Below are 15953 nucleotides of genomic sequence, written 5' to 3'. Positions count from 1 at the left end.
TCCCAGCCCACCACAGCCCGTTCCAGCCCACCACTGCCCGTCCCAGCCCACCACTGCCCGTCCCAGCCCGTCCCAACCCACCACAGCCCGTCCCAGCCCACCACAGCCCACCACAGCCCACCGCAGCCCATCCCAGCCCACCACGGCCCGTTCCAGCCCGTGCCAACCCGTCACAACACGCCACAGCCCGTCCCAGCCCACCACAGCCCACCACAGCCCACCGCAGCCCATCCCAACCCACCACAGCCCGTCCCTACCCACCACAGCGTGTCCCAACCAACCACAGCCCACCACAGCCCTTCAGAACCCACCACAGCCCACCACAGCCCGTCCCAGCCCACCACAGCACGTCCCAGGCCACCACAGACCACCACAGCCCACCACAGCCCATGAAGCCCACCACAGCCCGCCTCAGCCCACTACAGCCCGTCCCAGCCCACCACAGCCCGTCCCAGCCCACCACAGCCCACCACAGCTTGTCCCAGACCACCACAGCTCTTCCCAGCCCACCATAACCAACCACAGCCTATCCCAGCCGATCCCAGCCCACCACAGCCCGTCCCATCACACCACAGCCCACCACTGCCCGTCCCAGCCAACCACGGCCCGTCCCAGCCCACCACAGCCCGTCCCAGCCCACCACGGCCCACCACGGCCCATCCGGGCCCAACACAGCCCACCAAGGTGCACCACAGCCCATCCCAGCCCATTACAGCCTGTCCCAGACCACCACATCCCATCTCAGCCCACCACAGCCCGTCCCAGCCCACCACAACCGACCACAGCCCACCACAGCCCACCACGGCCGACCACAGCCCACCACGGCAGACCACAGCCCACCACGGCCCATCCAAGCCCACCACGGCCCATCCAAGCCCACCACGGTCCTCCACGGCACGTCCCAGCCCACCACAGAGCACCACAGCCCGTCCCAGCCCGTCCCAGCCCACCACAGTATGTCCCAGACCACCAGAGCCCGTCCCAGCCCACCAGAGCCCGTCCCAGCCCACCACAGCCCACCACGCCCCGTGCCAACCCACCAGAGCCCGTCCCAGCTCACCACAGCCCACCACAGCCCGTCCCAGACCACAAGAGGTCGTCCCAGCCCACCACTAACCCACCAAAGCCCGTCCCCGCCCACCACAGCCCGTCCCAGCCAACCACAGCGCACCACAGCCTGCCCCAACCCACCTGAGCCCGTCCCAGCTTACCACAGCCCACCACAGCCCGTCACAGCCCGTCCCAGCCCACCACAACCCACCACAGCCCTTCCCAGCCCGTCCCAGCCCACCACAGCCCGTCCCAGCCCACCACGGCCGCCGCAGACCATCAGAGCCCGTCCCAGCCCACCACAATCCCGTCCCAGCCCACTATAGCCCGTCCCAGCCCACCACAACCCGTTCTAGCTCACCACAACCCACCACAGCGCACCATAGCCCACCACAGCGCACCAGAGTCTGTCCCGGCCCACCAGAGCCTGTCCCAGCCCACCACAGCCCGTCCCAGCCCACCGCAGCCCGCCACGGCCCGTCCCAGCCCACCACAGCCCATTCCAGACCACCAGAGCCCTTCCCAGTTCACCACAGCCCACCACAGCCCGTCCAATTTCGCCACGCCCGTCTCAGCTCACCACAACCCACCACAGCCCGTCCCAGCCCACCGCAGCCTATCCCAACCCGTCCCAGCCCACCACGGCCCGTCCCAGCCCACCACGGCCCGTCCCAGCCCGTCCCAGCCCACGACAGCTCGTCCCAGCCCACGACAGTCCGTCCCAGCCCACCAGAGCCCACCAGAGCCCACCACAGCTCGTCCCAGCCCACCACAGCCCACAAGAGCTTGTCACAGACCACCACAGCCCGTCCAAGCCCAACACAGCCCACTACGGCCCACCACAGCCCGTCCCAGCCCACCACAGCCCGTCCCAGCCCACCACAGCCCGTCCCAGCCCACCACAGCCCGTCCCAGACCACCACAGCCTCTCACAGCACACCACAGCCCGTAACAGCCCACCACAGCAAGTACCAGCCCGTCCCAGCCCACCACGGCCCGTCCCAGCCCACCACATCCCGTCCCAGCCTGTTTCAGCCCAGCACGGCTAACCACGGCCTGTCCCGGCCCACCACGGCCAACCACGGTCCACCATGGCCCACCAGAGCACACCACGGCCCACCACGGCCCTTCCCAGTCCACCACAGCCCACCACAGCCTGTCCCAGCCCACCACGGCCCGTCCCAGCCCACCACGGCCCACCCCAGCCCACCACGGCCCGTCCCAGACCACCACGGCCCGTCCCAGCCCACCACGGCCCATCACAGCCCACCACAGTTCACCACAGCCCGTCCTAGCCCAGCACGGCTCGTCCCAGCCCACCACGGACCACCACGGCCCATCTCAGCCCACCACAGCCTGTCCAAGCCCAGCACAGCCCTCCACAACCCTTCACAGCCCGTCCCAACCCTCCACAGCTCATCCCAGCCTACCATAGCCCGTCGCAGCCCAACACAGCTTATCCCAGCCCACCGCAGCCCGTCCCAGCCCACCGCAGCCCGTCCTAGCCCACCGAAACCCGTCCCAGCCCACCGCAACGCGTCCTAGCCCACCACAGCCCACCACAGGTCACCACAGCCCACCACCGGTCACCACAGCCCACCACCGGTCACCACAGCCTGTTTCAGCCCACCACGGCAAACCACGGCCCGTCCCAGCCCACCGCAACCCGTCCCAGCCCACCACAGGTCACCACAGCCCACCACCGGTCACCACAGCCCACCACCGGTCACCACAGCCTGTTTCAGCCCACCACGGCAAACCACAGCCCGTCCCAGCCCACCACAGCCCACCACAGCCCACCGCAGCCCATCCCAGCCCACCACGGCCCGTTCCAGCCCGTGCCAACCCGTCACAACACGCCACAGCCCGTCCCAGCCCACCACAGCCCACCACAGCCCACCGCAGCCCATCCCAACCCACCACAGCCCGTCCCTACCCACCACAGCGTGTCCCAACCAACCACAGCCCACCACAGCCCTTCAGAACCCACCACAGCCCACCACAGCCCGTCCCAGCCCACCACAGCACGTCCCAGGCCACCACAGACCACCACAGCCCACCACAGCCCATGAAGCCCACCACAGCCCGCCTCAGCCCACTACAGCCCGTCCCAGCCCACCACAGCCCGTCCCAGCCCACCACAGCCCGTCCCAGCCCACCACAGCCCACCACAGCTTGTCCCAGACCACCACAGCTCTTCCCAGCCCACCATAACCAACCACAGCCTATCCCAGCCGATCCCAGCCCACCACAGCCCGTCCCATCACACCACAGCCCACCACTGCCCGTCCCAGCCAACCACGGCCCGTCCCAGCCCACCACAGCCCGTCCCAGCCCACCACGGCCCACCACGGCCCATCCGGGCCCAACACAGCCCACCAAGGTGCACCACAGCCCATCCCAGCCCATTACAGCCTGTCCCAGACCACCACATCCCATCTCAGCCCACCACAGCCCGTCCCAGCCCACCACAACCGACCACAGCCCACCACAGCCCACCACGGCCGACCACAGCCCACCACGGCAGACCACAGCCCACCACGGCCCATCCAAGCCCACCACGGCCCATCCAAGCCCACCACGGTCCTCCACGGCACGTCCCAGCCCACCACAGAGCACCACAGCCCGTCCCAGCCCGTCCCAGCCCACCACAGTATGTCCCAGACCACCAGAGCCCGTCCCAGCCCACCAGAGCCCGTCCCAGCCCACCAGAGCCCACCACGCCCCGTGCCAACCCACCAGAGCCCGTCCCAGCTCACCACAGCCCACCACAGCCCGTCCCAGACCACAAGAGGTCGTCCCAGCCCACCACTAACCCACCAAAGCCCGTCCCCGCCCACCACAGCCCGTCCCAGCCAACCACAGCGCACCACAGCCTGCCCCAACCCACCTGAGCCCGTCCCAGCTTACCACAGCCCACCACAGCCCGTCACAGCCCGTCCCAGCTCACCACAACCCACCACAGCCCTTCCCAGCCCGTCCCAGCCCACCACAGCCCGTCCCAGCCCACCACGGCCGCCGCAGACCATCAGAGCCCGTCCCAGCCCACCACAATCCCGTCCCAGCCCACTATAGCCCGTCCCAGCCCACCACAACCCGTTCTAGCTCACCACAACCCACCACAGCGCACCATAGCCCACCACAGCGCACCAGAGTCTGTCCCGGCCCACCAGAGCCTGTCCCAGCCCACCACAGCCCGTCCCAGCCCACCGCAGCCCGCCACGGCCCGTCCCAGCCCACCACAGCCCATTCCAGACCACCAGAGCCCTTCCCAGTTCACCACAGCCCACCACAGCCCGTCCAATTTCGCCACGCCCGTCTCAGCTCACCACAACCCACCACAGCCCGTCCCAGCCCACCGCAGCCTATCCCAACCCGTCCCAGCCCACCACGGCCCGTCCCAGCCCACCACGGCCCGTCCCAGCCCGTCCCAGCCCACGACAGCTCGTCCCAGCCCACGACAGTCCGTCCCAGCCCACCAGAGCCCACCAGAGCCCACCACAGCTCGTCCCAGCCCACCACAGCCCACAAGAGCTTGTCACAGACCACCACAGCCCGTCCAAGCCCAACACAGCCCACTACGGCCCACCACAGCCCGTCCCAGCCCACCACAGCCCGTCCCAGCCCACCACAGCCCGTCCCAGACCACCACAGCCTCTCACAGCACACCACAGCCCGTAACAGCCCACCACAGCAAGTACCAGCCCGTCCCAGCCCACCACGGCCCGTCCCAGCCCACCACATCCCGTCCCAGCCTGTTTCAGCCCAGCACGGCTAACCACGGCCTGTCCCGGCCCACCACGGCCAACCACGGTCCACCATGGCCCACCAGAGCACACCACGGCCCACCACGGCCCTTCCCAGTCCACCACAGCCCACCACAGCCTGTCCCAGCCCACCACGGCCCGTCCCAGCCCACCACGGCCCACCCCAGCCCACCACGGCCCGTCCCAGACCACCACGGCCCGTCCCAGCCCACCACGGCCCATCACAGCCCACCACAGTTCACCACAGCCCGTCCTAGCCCAGCACGGCTCGTCCCAGCCCACCACGGACCACCACGGCCCATCTCAGCCCACCACAGCCTGTCCAAGCCCAGCACAGCCCTCCACAACCCTTCACAGCCCGTCCCAACCCTCCACAGCTCATCCCAGCCTACCATAGCCCGTCGCAGCCCAACACAGCTTATCCCAGCCCACCGCAGCCCGTCCCAGCCCACCGCAGCCCGTCCTAGCCCACCGAAACCCGTCCCAGCGCACCGCAACCCGTCCTAGCCCACCACAGCCCACCACAGGTCACCACAGCCCACCACCGGTCACCACAGCCCACCACCGGTCACCACAGCCTGTTTCAGCCCACCACGGCAAACCACGGCCCGTCCCAGCCCACCACGGCCCGCCATGGCCCACCACAGCTCGTCCCAGCTAAACAAGGCGCACAACAGCCCACCATGGCCCGTCCCGGCCCACCACAGCCCGTCCCAGCCCACCACTGCCCGTCCCAGCCCGTCCCAGCCCGTCCCAACTCTCCAAAGCCCGTCCCAGCACACCACAGCCTACCACAGCCCACCACAGCCCGTCCCAGCTTACCACAGCCCACACCAGACCGTCCCAGCCCACCACAGCCCGTCCCAGCCCACCACAGCCCGTTCCAGCCCACCACTGCCCGTCCCAGCCCACCACTGCCCGTCCCAGCCCGTCCCAACCCACCACAGCCCGTCCCAGCCCACCACAGCCCACCACAGCCCACCGCAGCCCATCCCAGCCCACCACGGCCCGTTCCAGCCCGTGCCAACCCGTCACAACACGCCACAGCCCGTCCCAGCCCACCACAGCCCACCACAGCCCACCGCAGCCCATCCCAACCCACCACAGCCCGTCCCTACCCACCACAGCGTGTCCCAACCAACCACAGCCCACCACAGCCCTTCAGAACCCACCACAGCCCACCACAGCCCGTCCCAGCCCACCACAGCACGTCCCAGGCCACCACAGACCACCACAGCCCACCACAGCCCATGAAGCCCACCACAGCCCATGAAGCCCACCACAGCCCGTCCCAGCCCACCACAGCCCGTCCCAGCCCACCACAGCCCACCACAGCTTGTCCCAGACCACCACAGCTCTTCCCAGCCCACCATAACCAACCACAGCCTATCCCAGCCGATCCCAGCCCACCACAGCCCGTCCCATCACACCACAGCCCACCACTGCCCGTCCCAGCCAACCACGGCCCGTCCCAGCCCACCACAGCCCGTCCCAGCCCACCACGGCCCACCACGGCCCATCCGGGCCCAACACAGCCCACCAAGGCGCACCACAGCCCATCCCAGCCCATTACAGCCTGTCCCAGACCACCACATCCCATCTCAGCCCACCACAGCCCGTCCCAGCCCACCACAACCGACCACAGCCCACCACAGCCCACCACGGCCGACCACAGCCCACCACGGCAGACCACAGCCCACCACGGCCCATCCAAGCCCACCACGGCCCATCCAAGCCCACCACGGTCCACCACGGCACGTCCCAGCCCACCACAGAGCACCACAGCCCGTCCCAGCCCGTCCCAGCCCACCACAGTATGTCCCAGACCACCAGAGCCCGTCCCAGCCCACCACAGCCCGTCCCAGCCCACCACAGCCCACCACGCCCCGTGCCAACCCACCAGAGCCCGTCCCAGCTCACCACAGCCCACCACAGCCCGTCCCAGACCACAAGAGGTCGTCCCAGCCCACCACTAACCCACCAAAGCCCGTCCCCGCCCACCACAGCCCGTCCCAGCCAACCACAGCGCACCACAGCCTGCCCCAACCCACCTGAGCCCGTCCCAGCTTACCACAGCCCACCACAGCCCGTCACAGCCCGTCCCAGCCCACCAGAGGTCGTCCCAGCTCACCACAACCCACCACAGCCCTTCCCAGCCCGTCCCAGCCCGTCACAGCCCGTCCCAGCCCACCACGGCCGCCGCAGACCATCAGAGCCCGTCCCAGCCCACCACAATCCCGTCCCAGCCCACTATAGCCCGTCCCAGCCCACCACAACCCGTTCTAGCTCACCACAACCCACCACAGCGCACCATAGCCCACCACAGCCCACCACAGCGCACCAGAGTCTGTCCCGGCCCACCAGAGCCTGTCCCAGCCCACCACAGCCCGTCCCAGCCCACCGCAGCCCGCCACGGCCCGTCCCAGCCCACCACAGCCCATTCCAGACCACCAGAGTCCTTCCCAGTTCACCACAGCCCACCACAGCCCGTCCAATTTCGCCACGCCCGTCTCAGCTCACCACAACCCACCACAGCCCGTCCCAGCCCACCGCAGCCTATCCCAACCCGTCCCAGCCCACCACGGCCCGTCCCAGCCCACCACGGCCCGTCCCAGCCCGTCCCAGCCCACGACAGCTCGTCCCAGCCCACGACAGTCCGTCCCAGCCCACCAGAGCCCACCAGAGCCCACCAGAGCTCGTCCCAGCCCACCACAGCCCACAAGAGCTTGTCACAGACCACCACAGCCCGTCCAAGCCCACCACAGCCCGTCCCAGCCCACCACAGCCCGTCCCAGCCCACCACAGCCCGTCCCAGACCACCACAGCCTCTCACAGCACACCACAGCCCGTAACAGCCCACCACAGCAAGTACCAGCCCGTCCCAGCCCACCACGGCCCGTCTCAGCCCACCACATCCCGTCCCAGCCTGTTTCAGCCCAGCACGGCTAACCACGGCCTGTCCCGGCCCACCACGGCCAACCACGGTCCACCATGGCCCACCAGAGCACACCACGGCCCACCACGGCCCTTCCCAGTCCACCACAGCCCACCACAGCCTGTCCCAGCCCACCACGGCCCGTCCCAGCCCACCACGGCCCATCACAGCCCACCACGGCCCGTCCCAGCCCACCACGGCCCATCACAGCCCACCACAGTTCACCACAGCCCGTCCTAGCCCAGCACGGCCCGTCCCAGCCCACCACGGACCACCACGGCCCATCTCAGCCCACCACAGCCTGTCCAAGCCCAGCACAGCCCTCCACAACCCTCCACAGCCCGTCCCAACCCTCCACAGCTCATCCCAGCCTACCACAGCCCGTCGCAGCCCAACACAGCTTATCCCAGCCCACCCAAACCCGTCCCAGCCCACCACAGCCCACCACAGGTCACCACAGCCCACCACCGGTCACCACAGCCCACCACCGGTCACCACAGCCTGTTTCAGCCCACCACAGTAAACCACGGCCCGTCCCAGCCCACCACGGCCCGCCATGGCCCACCACAGCTCGTCCCAGATAAACACGGCGCACCACAGCCCACCACGGCCCGTCCCGGCCCACCACAGTCTGTCCCAGCACGCCACAGCCCACCACAGCCCATCACAGCCCACCACAGCCCGTCCCAGCTTACCACAGCCCACCACAGACCGTCCCAGCCCACCACAGCCCGTCCCAGCCCACCACTGCCCGTCCCAGCCCACCACTGCCCGTCCCAGCCCACCACTACCCGTCCCAGCCCGTCCCAGCCCGTCCCAACCCACCACAGCCCGTCCCAGCACACCACAGCCCACCACAGCCCACCGCAGCCCATCCCAGCCCACCACGGCCCGTCCCAGCCCGTGCCAACCCGTCACAACACACCACAGCCCACCACAGCCCGTCCCTACCCACCACAGCGTGTCCCAACCCACCACAGCCCTTCAGAACCCACCACAGCCCACCACAGCCCGTCCCAGCCCACCACAGCACGTTCCAGGCCACCACAGACCACCACAGACCACCACAGCCCGTGAAGCCCACCACAGCCCGCCTCAGCCCACTACTGCGCGTCCCAGCCCACCACAGCCCGTCCCAGCCCACCATAACCAACCACAGCCTATCCCAGCCGATCCCAGCCCACCACAGCCCGTCCCATCACACCACAGCCCACCACTGCCCGTCCCAGCCAACCACGGCCCGTCCCAGCTCACCACAGCCCACCACAGCCCGTCCCAGACCACAAGAGGTCGTCCCAGCCCACCACTAACCCACCAAAGCCCGTCCCAGCCCACCACAGCCCGTCCCAGCAAGCCACAGCGCACCACAGCCTGCCCCAACCCACCTGAGCCCGTCCCAGCTTACCACAGCCCACCACAGCCCGTCACAGCCCGTCCCAGCCCACCAGAGGTCGTCCCAGCTCACCAGAACCCACCACAGCCCTTCCCAGCCCGTCCCAGCCCACCACAGCCTGTCCCAGCCCACCACGGCCGCCGCAGACCATCAGAGCCCGTCCCAGCCCACCACAATCCCGTCCCAGCCCCCTATAGCCCGTCCCAGCCCACCACAACCCGTTCTAGCTCACCACAACCCACCACAGCGCACCATAGCCCACCACAGCCCACCACAGCGCACCAGAGTCTGTCCCGGCCCACCAGAGCCTGTCCCAGCCCACCACAGACCGTCCCAGCCCACCGCAGCCCGCCACGGCCCGTCCCAGCCCACCACAGCCCATTCCAGACCACCAGAGCCCTTCCCAGTTCACCACAGCCCACCACAGCCCGTCTCAGCTCACCACAACCCACCACCGCCCGTCCCAGCCCACCGCAGCCTATCCCAACCCGTCCCAGCCCATCACGGCCCGTCCCAGCCCACCACATCCCGTCCCAGCCCACCAGAGCCCGTCCCAGCCCACCAGAGCCCGTCCCAGCCTGTTTCAGCCCAGCACGGCTAACCACGGCCTGTCCCGGCCCACCACGGCCAACCACGGTCCACCATGGCCCACCAGAGCACACCACGGCCCACCACGGCCCTTCCCAGTCCACCACAGCCCACCACAGCCTGTCCCAGCCCACCACGGCCCGTCCCAGCCCACCACGGCCCGTCCCAGCCCACCACGGCCCGTCCCAGCCCACCACGGCCCATCACAGCCCACCACAGTTCACCACAGCCCGTCCTAGCCCAGCACGGCCCGTCCCAGCCCACCACGGACCACCACGGCCCATCTCAGCCCACCACAGCCTGTCCAAGCCCAGCACAGCCCTCCACAACCCTCCACAGCCCGTCCCAACCCTCCACAGCTCATCCCAGCCTACCACAGCCCGTCCCAGCCCAACACAGCTTATCCCAGCCCACCGAAACCCGTCCCAGCCCACCACAGCCCACCACAGGTCACCACAGCCCACCACCGGTCACCACAGCCCACCACCGGTCACCACAGCCTGTTTCAGCCCACCACAGTAAACCACGGCCCGTCCCAGCCCACCACGGCCCGCCATGGCCCACCACAGCTCGTTCCAGATAAACACGGCGCACCACAGCCCACCACGGCCCGTCCCGGCCCACCACAGCCCGTCCCAGCACACCACAGCCCACCACAGCCCACCACAGCCCGTCCCAGTCCACCACTGCCCGTCCCAGCCCACCACTGCCCGTCCCAGCCCACCACAGCCCGTCCCAGCCCACCACAGCCCGTCCCAGCCCACCACTGCCCGTCCCAGCCCACCACTGCCCGTCCCAGCCCACCACTGCCCGTCCCAGCCCACCACAGCCCACCACAGCCCACCGCAGCCCATCCCAGCCCACCACGGCCCGTCCCAGCCCGTGCCAACCCGTCACAACACACCACAGCCCACCACAGCCCGTCCCTACCCACCACAGCGTGTCCCAACCCACCACAGCCCACCACAGCCCTTCAGAACCCACCACAGCCCACCACAGCCCGTCCCAGCCCACCACAGCACGTCCCAGGCCACCACAGACCACCACAGCCCACCACGGCCCGTGAAGCCCACCACAGCCCGCCTCAGCCCACTACAGCCCGTCCCAGCCCACCACAGCCCGTCCCAGCCCACCATAACCAACCACAGCCTATCCCAGCCGATCCCAGCCCACCACAGCCCGTCCCATCACACCACAGCCCACCACTGCCCGTCCCAGCCAACCACGGCCCGTCCCAGCCAACCACAGCGCACCACAGCCTGCCCCAACCCACCTGAGCCCGTCCCAGCTTACCACAGCCCACCACAGCCCGTCACAGCCCGTCCCAGCCCACCAGAGGTCGTCCCAGCTCACCACAACCCACCACAGCCCTTCCCAGCCCGTCCCAGCCCACCACGGCCGCCGCAGACCATCAGAGCCCGTCCCAGCCCACCACAATCCCGTCCCAGCCCACTATAGCCCGTCCCAGCCCACCACAACCCGTTCTAGCTCACCACAACCCACCACAGCGCACCATAGCCCACCACAGCCCACCACAACGCACCAGAGTCTGTCCCGGCCCACCAGAGCCCGTCCCAGCCCACCACAGCCCGTCCCAGCCCACCATAACCAACCACAGCCTATCCCAGCCGATCCCAGCCCACCACAGCCCGTCCCATCACACCACAGCCCACCACTGCCCGTCCAATTTCACCACAGCCCGTCCCAGCCAACCACAGCGCACCACAGCCTGCCCCAACCCACCTGAGCCCGTCCCAGCTTACCACAGCCCACCACAGCCCGTCACAGCCCGTCCCAGCCCACCAGAGGTTGTCCCAGCTCACCACAACCCACCACAGCCCTTCCCAGCCCGTCCCAGCCCACCACAGCCCGTCCCAGCCCACCACGGCCGCCGCAGACCATCAGAGCCCGTCCCAGCCCACCACAATCCCGTCCCAGCCCACTATAGCCCGTCCCAGCCCACCACAACCCGTTCTAGCTCACCACAACCCACCACAGCGCACCATAGCCCACCACAGCCCACCACAGCGCACCAGAGTCTGTCCCGGCCCACCAGAGCCTGTCCCAGCCCACCACAGCCCGTCCCAGCCCACCGCAGCCCGCCACGGCCCGTCCCAGCCCACCACAGCCCATTCCAGACCACCAGAACCCTTCCCAGTTCACCACAGCCCACCACAGCCCGTCCAATTTCACCACAGCCCGTCTCAGCTCAGCACAACCCACCACAGCCCGTCCCAGCCCACCGCAGCCTATCCCAACCCGTCCCAGCCCACCACAGCCCGTCCCAGCCCACCACAGCCCGTCCCAGCCCACCACAGCCCGTCCCAGACCACCACAGCCTTTCACAGCACACCACAGCCCGTAACAGCCCACCACAGCAAGTACCAGCCCGTCCCAGCCCACCACGGCCCGTCTCAGCCCACCACGGCCCGTCTCAGCTCACCACAACCCGTCCCAGACGACCACAGCCCGTCCCAGCCCACCACAGCCCGTCCCAGCCCGTCCTAGCCCACCAGAGCCCATCCCAGCCCACCACAGCCCGTCCCAGCCCACCACGGCCCGTCTCAGCCCACCACAGCCTGTCCAAGCCCAGCACAGCCCTCCACAGCCCGTCCCAACCCTCCACAGCTCATCCCAGCCTACCACAGCCCGTCGCAGCCCAACACAGCTTATCCCAGCCCACCGCAGCCCGTCCCAGCCCACCGCAGCCCGTCCTAGCCCACCGAAACCCGTCCCAGCCCACCGCAACCCGTCCCAGCCCACCACAGCCCACACCGGTCAGCACAGCCCACCACCGGTCACCACAGCCTGTTTCAGCCCACCACGGCAAACCACGGCCCGTCCCAGCCCACCACGGCCCGCCATGGCCCACCACAGCTCGTCCCAGATAAACACGGCGCACCACAGCCCACCACGGCCCGTCCCGGCCCACCACAGCCCGTCCCAGCTTACCACAGCCCACGACAGACCGTCCCAGCCCACCACAGCCCGTCCCAGCTTACCACAGCCCACCACAGACCGTCCCAGCCCACCACAGACCGTCCCAGCCCACCACGGCCCGTCCCAGCCAACCACGGCCCGTCCCAGCCCACCAAAGCCCGTCCCAGCCCACCAAAGCCCGTCCCAGCCCACCACAGCCCGTCCCAGCTCGTCCCAGCCCACCACAGCCTCTCACAGCACACCACAGCCCGTAACAGCCCACCACAGCAAGTACCAGCCCGTCCCAGCCCACCACGGCCCGTCTCAGCCCACCACGGCCCGTCTCAGCTCACCACAACCCGTCCCAGACGACCACAGCCCGTCCCAGCCCACCACAGCCCACCACAGCCCGTCCCAGCCCACCACGGCCCGTTCCAGCCCACCACATCCCGTCCCAGCCCACCAGAGCCCGTCCCAGCCTGTTTCAGCCCACCACGGCTAACCACGGCCTGTCCCGGCCCACCACGGCCAACCACGGTACACCATGGCCCACCAGAGCACACCACGGCCCACCACGGCCCTTCCCAGTCCACCACAGCCCACCACAGCCTGTCCCAGCCCACCACGGCCCGTCCCAGCCCACCACGGCCCGTCGCAGCCCACCACGGCCCGTCGCACCCCACCATGGCCCGTCCCAGCCCACCACGGCCCATCACAGCCCACCACAGTTCACCACAGCCCGTCCTAGCCCAGCACGGCCCGTCCCAGCCCACCACGGTCCACCACGGCCCGTCTCAGCCCACCACAGCCTGTCCAAGCCCAGCACAGCCCTCCACAGCCCGTCCCAACCCTCCACAGCTCATCCCAGCCTACCACAGCCCGTCGCAGCCCAACACAGCTTATCCCAGCCCACCGCAGCCCGTCCCAGCCCACCGCAGCCCGTCCTAGCCCACCGAAACCCGTCCCAGCCCACCGCAACCCGTCCCAGTCCACCACAGCCCACCACCGGTCAGCACAGCCCACCACCGGTCACCACAGCCTGTTTCAGCCCACCACGGCAAACCACGGCCCGTCCCAGCCCACCACGGCCCGCCATGGCCCACCACAGCTCGTCCCAGATAAACACGGCGCACCACAGCCCACCACGGCCCGTCCCGGCCCACCACAGTCCGTCCCAGCTTACCACAGCCCACGACAGACCATCCCAGCCCACCACAGCCCGTCCCAGCTTACCACAGCCCACCACAGACCGTCCCAGCCCACCACAGACCGTCCCAGCCCACCACGGCCCGTCCCAGCCAACCACTGCCCGTCCCAGCCCACCACGGCCCGTCCCAGCCCGTCCCAGCCCACGACAGCCCATCGCAGCCCACGACAGTCCGTCCCAGCCCACCAGAGCCCACCACAGCTCGTCCCAGCCCACCACAGCCCACAAGAGCTTGTCACAGACCACCACAGCCCGTCCCAGCCCACCACAGCCCACTACGGCCCACCACAGCCCGTCCCAGCCCACCACAGCCCGTCCCAGCCCACCACAGCCCGTCCCAGCCCACCACAGCCCGTCCCAGCTCGTCCCAGACCACCACAGCCTCTCACAGCACACCACAGCCCGTAACAGCCCACCACAGCAAGTACCAGCCCGTCCCAGCCCACCACGGCCCGTCCCAGCCCACCACAGCCCACCACAGCCCGTCCCAGCCCACCAGAGCCCGTCCCAGCCCACCAGAGCCCGTCCCAGCCTGTTTCAGCCCACCACGGCTAACCACGGCCTGTCCCGGCCCACCACGGCCAACCACGGTCCACCATGGCCCACCCGAGCACACCACGGCCCACCACGGCCCTTCCCAGTCCACCACAGCCCACCACAGCCTATCCCAGCCCACCACAGCCCGTCCCAGCCCACCACGGCCCGTCGCAGCCCACCACGGCCCGTCCCAGCCCACCACGGCCCGTCCCAGCCCGTCCCAGCTCGTCCCAGCCCACCACAGGCCTTCCCAGCCCCTCCCAGACCCCTAGTGCCGGCCCAGCCCGTTTCAGCCCCTCCCAGACCGTCTCAGCTCACCACACCCCACCACAGCCCATCCCAGCCCACCACGGCCTGTTCCAGCCCACCAGAGCCCGTCCCAGTCCACCAGAGCCCGTCCCAACCTACCACAGCTTGTCCCGGCCCACCATAGCCCATCCCGGCCCACCACAGCCCGTCCCGGCCCACCAGAGCCCGTCTCAGCACACCACAGCCTGTCCTGGCTCACCGCAGCCCGTCCCGTCCAACCACAGCCCACCACAGCCCGTCCCAGCCCACCACAGCCCGACCCAGCCCACCACAGGCCACTACAGCACACCACAGGCTACCGTAGACCACCACAGCCCGTCCCAGCCCACCACAGCCTGTCCCGTCCCACCACAGCCCACCACAGCCCGTCCCAGCCCGTCCCAGCCCATCTCAGCTCACCACAACCCACCACAGCCCGTCCAAGCCCACCACAGCCCATTACAGCTTACCACAGCCCGTCCCAGCCTACCAGAGCCCGTTCCAGCCCACCAGAGCCCACCAAAGCGCGTCCCCGCTCACCACAGCCCGTCCCAGCCCGTCCCAGGCCACCACAGCCCTTCCCTGCTCACCACAGCCTGTCCCCGCCCACCACAACTTTTCCCCGCCCACTACAGCCCGGCCCGGCCCACCACAGCCCGTCACGGCCAACCAAGGCCGGTCCTGGCCCACCACGGCCCGTCCCAGCCCACCACAGCTTGTCCCAGCCCATCACGTCCGACCACAGCCCACCACGGCCCACCACAACCCACCACGGCTTACCACAGCCCACCACAGTTCACCACGGAACACCACGGCACGTCATAGCCCACCACAGCCTGTCCCAGCCCACCACGGCCCACCGCATCCCGTCCCAGCCCACCACAGCCCGTCCCAGACCACCACAGCCCTTTTCAGCCCACCACAGCCCACCACAGCTTGTCCGAGCCAACCAGAGCCCGTCCCAGCCCACCACAGCCCGTCTCAGCCCACCACAGTCCACCCCAACTTGTCCCAGCCCACCACAGCTTGACCCAGCCCACCACGGCCCGTCCCAGCCCACCACAGCCCGTCCCAGCCCTTCCCAGCCCGTCCCAGCCCGTCCCAGCCCACCACAGCCCGTCCCAGCCCACCACAGCCCGTCCCAGCCCACCACAGCCCGTCCAAACCCACGACAGCCCATCCCAGCACACCACAGCCTACCACAGCACGTCCCGGCCCACCAGAGCCAGTCCCAGCCCACCACAGCCCATCCCAGCCAACCACGGCCCG

This window comes from Falco cherrug, chromosome 21, assembly GCF_023634085.1.
Source record: "Falco cherrug isolate bFalChe1 chromosome 21, bFalChe1.pri, whole genome shotgun sequence".
NCBI lineage: Eukaryota > Metazoa > Chordata > Aves > Falconiformes > Falconidae > Falco > Falco cherrug.
The sequence above is the reverse complement of the archived record's forward strand: the minus strand, read 5'-3'. Positions refer to the sequence as shown.